Consider the following 6,332-nt stretch of genomic DNA (forward strand, 5'->3'; position numbering starts at 1 on the left):
AGCTTTTTCTTTTCATTACATCAGGTATGTTGCCCTGTAAATTGTGGTAGTGGTACCAGGAATAAAAAATTAAGGAATTTTTAACTTTTCAATATTTGTGTAGTTCAGTTTTTCTACATTTTAGTACAGAAACTTTAACAAAATGCAATTTTGAAGGTGTTTCCTTGTGAGTTAACAAGTAAAGAAGATCATTGTTAATTACTATTTTGTTTGAATTTTGCTGAAGTTAACTGTAAAGAAACACCTGCTGACTTGCAGTTTAAGGGGATCTATTCTCCCCATTTCCAAACCATGAAATGAATGGGCTCTGACATGTAGAGAGAATAGATATTTGTATGTTTGCAATGTGTGTTTTAGATAACAGAATTGAGTATTTAAATTACCATATTTGTGAATTTAATAGCATTAAAATTTACTTCAAATGAAAAATCTCAAAATTCCTCTTTGGTTTTTGTGCATTTTCTTTCAAAATGTAATCATATGATTTTAGTGTATTAGCTTTGCTGAGAGTCCTAGCTGTGTTTAGAACATCTCCATTCTACATTCACCTTGGTCACATGTGAACTGCTGCCATAGTTTTATTTGGGTGTAAAGAATGTCTCCTGCCCTCTTTAAATTTTGGAAAGGGATAGTGAATGTTTTCCGTTTCCTCCTACCTTAAGAAACATTCTTAAAATCTTCAAATTACAAGATCACTAAGCCTGCTCTATCTGAGCGAATTAGTGGCTACCTTATTTTTTTTTCCTTTTTAAAGAACAAGAGGCCCATGAACCTTCAGTTATTTTCCTTGGTTTAATATATATTTTTTTGATACAAGCTCTCAGAGCAAGAGAATAAAAATCATGCATTGTTGAGCCCTTAACTGGTTGGCATGCTTTCCTGTTTGTACCCTCTGCATTTTACTGGATGAAACCAAGGATAGTCTAGATATAATCATCCCAAGTGATTACTGCAGTAGATGTGTGGCACAGTTGCTTAGTACAAACAAGCTTTTCACTTCCTCAAGACCTGAATTCAAATTTGGATAGTCAGAGTTTGTATTCACTAAAAATCCCAAAGAACACACTGTTATTTCCATGTGTATGCTTGAACCTAAATCATGTTGGTATGAGTTTACAATTTGTTTGGAAGACCCTGGTTGAGAAGAGTCTTAGATAACAAGGTCACACACACACACACACACATATATATATATATATATATATATATATATATACACATACATAAACCAATGACTACTGTTTTGTGCCAGTTAGTGCTTAAAATTTCATTCGAGCCCTAAGTATGTGCCCTGCTGTTATTATTTCTTCAGTAGTTGAACGTTAAATTTGAGATTCTTATTTTTGTTTTAAGAAGTACTAAGCAAAACAAGCAATAAAAGAGGGGATGGGACATGCTAGTGTTTGAATATGCTCTTGTTGCTCTAATTCTGTGCCTCTGTGCATTAATATTTGGATGCATGCAATGCTAGCATGGAAATCTGTCTTCACAGACACTGCAGTTTTCCAGAAAACACTCACAAAACAATAAATGTAACAGACAATTTGTTAATGGACATATGTGAATAAGCAGTGTAGAAAATAGGCTAATTATTAGAAAATGGTTAAGTCTTTAACAACTTCAAGTGTTGGTTATATAAATGGACACTGTCAATGTTCATAACTTAAACCTGAGTACCTGGTCAAAATAATGCTTGGGAAACATTTTATTAAAATTAAGCTAAATTATCTCAAGTTCTTTTATTCATATAATAAAGGTTGAAGGAATGGGGGAGATTAACATTTCCTGTTTCTATGTTTGTGAAATTGTTTGACACAACCTTGACAGTATCCTTTAATGGCATATGAGGTTAATTTGTACTGTTAACACATTTTCTGTGTTCTGGAGCTAGTTTAATAGTGAAAATATTGTCAGTAAGTTGATGTTTGCAACCTATAAGCAGGTGAAATCTGTGTATGTGACCTGTTTATAAGTTGTATTAGCTTAGTTCTTGTGAACAGTGTGGAAAAGTTAAGCCATGAGGAGAGCGATTTAACCAGCGTTAAAGGACCTAAGGTGTGCATTTTAAGCACAGTGTGGATCAAAAGAGACTCACTAAGACAGGACTTCAGCAGACTTTTGAGTATGGACAAATCAGCATAAATAAAGAATGACAAGGCAGCACCAAGAGCTTCAACTACAGAGAAGTAAAGGCATTAGATACTATGGTGATAGTGAGCAACTTCCAAAAGATAGTTAAATCTGCTTACTACAACTGAAATATCAAAGAAAGTCTAGCAGGAAGGAGCTCTTCACCTTTTGGAACACCAATGAGAGACAGTTGGCCACAGTCACTAGGTCTAGCATTTAGACCTGCAGGGAAGGTCAATAAGCATTAAGTAAGACTTGAATTTGAATTTTTTCACTAATGAAAGAGTAATTTTTTGTAAAGAAAAAAAAAGAAATTAGCACTTTCTCTAATACCATACACAAAAATAAACTCAAAATGGATTAAAGACCTAAATATAAAACCAGATGCCATAAAACACCTATAGGAAAACATAAGCAGAACATTCTATGACATAAATAGCATAAATATCCTTTTGGATCCATTTCCTAAAGTAATGGAAATAAAACCAAAAATAACAAATGGGACATAATTAAACAAAAGTTTTTGCACAGCAAAGGAAAGCATAAACAAACAAAAAGACAGCCTATAAAATGGAAGAAGATATTTGCAAACGATATGACTGACAAGGGATTAATCTCCAAAATGTACAAATGGCTCAACAGCTCAATATAAAAACCCCCAAACCACCCAATCAAAAAATGGGCAGAAGATCTAAACACATTTCTCCAAAGAAGAGATACAGATGGCCAAAAGGCAGATGGAAAGATGCTCAACATTGCTAATTACTAGAGAAATGCAAATCAAAACTACAAGATATCACCTCACACCAGTCAGAATGGCCATGATCAAAGGACCTACACTGTTGGTGGGAATGTAAATTGGTACAGCCACTATGGAGAACAGTATGGAGGTTCCTTAAAAAACTAAAAATAGAGTTACCATATGATCCAGCAATCCCACTCCTGGGCATGTATCTAGGGAAAAACATGGTTGGAAAGGATACACACACCGCAATGTTCGTTGCAGCACTATTTACAAGAGTCAAGACATGGAAGCAACCTAAATATCCATTGACAGAGAAAGGGATAAAGAAGATGTGGTATATATGTACAGTGGAATATTACTCAGCCATAAAAAAGAATGAAATAATGCCATATACAGTAACGTGGATGGACCTAGAGATTATCATACTAAGTGAAGTAAGTCAGACAGAGAAAGACAAATATATGATATTGTTTATATGTGGAATCTAAAAAAGTGATACAAATGAACTTACATATAAAACAGAAATAGGCCCACAGACATAGAAAACAAACTTATGGTTACCAAAGGGCAAAGGTTGTGGGAGGAAGGGATAAATTAGGAGTCTGGGATTAGCACCCACACACTACTATGTATAAAATAAATAACAAACAAGGACCTACTGTATAGCACAGGGAACTGTATTCAATATTTTGTAATAACCTATAAGGGAAAAGAATTGAAAATCACTGAATCACTTTGCTGTATAACTGAAACTAACACAATGCTGTAAATCAACTAAACTTCAATTTAAAAAAAAGAGATGTTGATGAGCATTAATAATGCCTACTTCAAGTGGTGTACAAAAATTTAAATTAAAACATGTAATAAAAGGAAATTTTACTAAAAAGGTGAAAGATTTTGGAAAGTTTGTTCATCATGGAATGCAAGTTCCAGGGTACACAGGAGATGGGATTGAAAAGGAGTAGTGGAAGAGTGCGTTATAGAAAATAAGTGCCTGTCAGATTTAGAATGATGCATGGGGAATATAAGTAGATGGAAGGCCTTACTTTAGAATGTTGGCTTAGGAATATAGGAATTATATGCAAGAAAGGATAAACTAGTCATCAGTTTGCCAAAGATCAAATATCCTGGCTTCTCAAATTTGTGCACGACGTTGGTATCAGTAGCTTCAAGGGATGGACAGATCCACTGCAAATGTTGTAATGCATAGGGGTTTGGTGGGACGTTTTCAATGTGGTTCACAGTAATTATAAAACTGATAGCTCAGCAGTGTTTTGTTCTCATAATATTTTCCATATCTTTATTTGTACTCTGTATTTCTAATTCACCTCTGCATATATATTTTAAAACATACTAACATTCACTCATTTTAACTTTACTATTTTCAAATTCAATCTTTTACTTTCATCATTTTTATTCCTACCTTAATTTTTCTCTATTATTCTCTATTTTGATCTTTCCTTTATTGAGTTTCCTAGTATCACTTAGTCCTGCTTCCTAGAAGAACTTATTTTCTCCACTTTTCAATGACCCTGGAGAAATTCCCTTTCACGAACCCATGAAGAATGAAGTATTCTGGCTAATCTCACTTTCAGGGGATATACAGACATATGAGAATAAAGAAATTGAATCAAGAAGATGGCTAAATACTAAGGAATTAGAATATAATTCTTTTAAATCAATCTAGCCTCAAAGGTAAGCCTTTTGGTTTGAAAATACATTTCATGAGAAGTTTAGACTTTAAGAAAAGTAATATGAGAAAAGAACAGTTTTATGGGTCATATGATCATGATACTGTCATCAAAGTCCTTGAGAACCAACACTGCCCTACAATTCCGAAGATAATTGTATGTGGCCTACCCCACATTTAATTTAGTAGTTCAGAATTTCTAAAGTGATTTTCCACTGTGACAATGTGCCATTTTGAGACTGCCACGTAGTTAAATGTTAAAATATAGAGTATGTGGAAATCAAATGGCTTCTAAACTGTATGCATTTTCAGTACGCCTTGATAAAAAATAACTTCATTGTTTTAAAATCCATTAGAATAATGGATGTAAATGACTTGTGACATTAATTTTTTTCTATATCCACTTTAGTCCACAACTCTATAACCCATATCAGTCACCCTAAAGTTTCAACATATTAAAAAGACTTGCTGACTGGGGATAACATTATAGCTAGCAGTGAACAATGAAGCTGAGAAGGATGTAAGGCAGAGTAGTAGATTAGTGAATTATCTAACAGAAGTATGGAACTACCCAAGAGACTGAAGTCTGTGAATTCAGAAAGTTACCAAAATTACAAGAGAAAAGACTGTGGAAATCAATTGAAGAGGCAGAAATAGTTCAGTTATTTTTTAGATTTGAAACCAACTCAATGTGACTGCCTAATGGAAACAATTAAAATTGATATTTGGTGTCTTGCCTTCTGATACCACATCAACCTGGTGAGAGGCTCTTGAAAAAGGGTTAGATAGCATATAATATATAAACTTTCACCTAAGTATTTAGGAGCTAGGGTACCTGGAATTCAGTTCTAGCTCTGCCACTGCCCAGTTAGGGGACCTACTAGCTCTTCATATATCTCACCAGGGGACTGTGTGGTAATAGCTACAGCCTTTCCATCAGTACTCTTTGTGCTTTTACTCCATGTAAAACATACACGGAGTTGGCATTTCTGCTGGTCAGAGTGATATGAAAACATTTCTGATCATTTTTCTTTCCCCTTTCTTCTTTCATACTTTACTCTTCTTTGTCCTTTTATTCTATTTCTCCTTTTCTTATACAAATGTTTATTGAACAAGTACTCTGTGTTGGACATTGTGCTAGCCTATGAATACTCCATTTATTTCTAAAGAAACAAAATATATCATCGAACACATGGCACCAGTCACTTTTAGTCAAAAGGACTTTTTAAGGTAAATGGTACTCCATTTCCCTCTCTCTTTCTCTTTCTTTCTCTCTCTCTCTGTCACACACACAGAGAGAGAAACAGAATTAAAGGCAGAGCTATGCCATTTCTCCCATGTAATCCTGCATGATTTATAGGAATATATTATAATGAGAGATTGTTGCTCAGTCTGTAAGGTAGGGGAATTTATGTAGGATTGGTTTCATATTTTGTACTTTAAAAAATGAGAAAGGATATCATTAATCATCCTATCTTCATCTGAATAGTCCTTAAAGATGCTATCTGAGGTGCCTGCCACAATTCCTAGGTGCACAGTGGGCCCAGTGACTGTACTGAAACAGAATTACTCCGTGGCTTGTATCCATGCACATGCTGCTCTGACAGCCGCTTCAATACCCTGTTCACATATGTGGTGATTCATCATTATTTTTGATGCCGTGGGGGCTCGGCTATGATGTGTATCCCATTTGTCCTGGTAAGCTTGTTTATGCATCATAATCTTGTGCTTCTGCATTAGGTTCATTATGACCTGCAGGAGTTCTAG

The sequence above is a fragment of the Mesoplodon densirostris genome, chromosome 1 (assembly GCF_025265405.1).
Source record: "Mesoplodon densirostris isolate mMesDen1 chromosome 1, mMesDen1 primary haplotype, whole genome shotgun sequence".
Classification (NCBI taxonomy): Eukaryota; Metazoa; Chordata; class Mammalia; order Artiodactyla; family Ziphiidae; genus Mesoplodon; species Mesoplodon densirostris.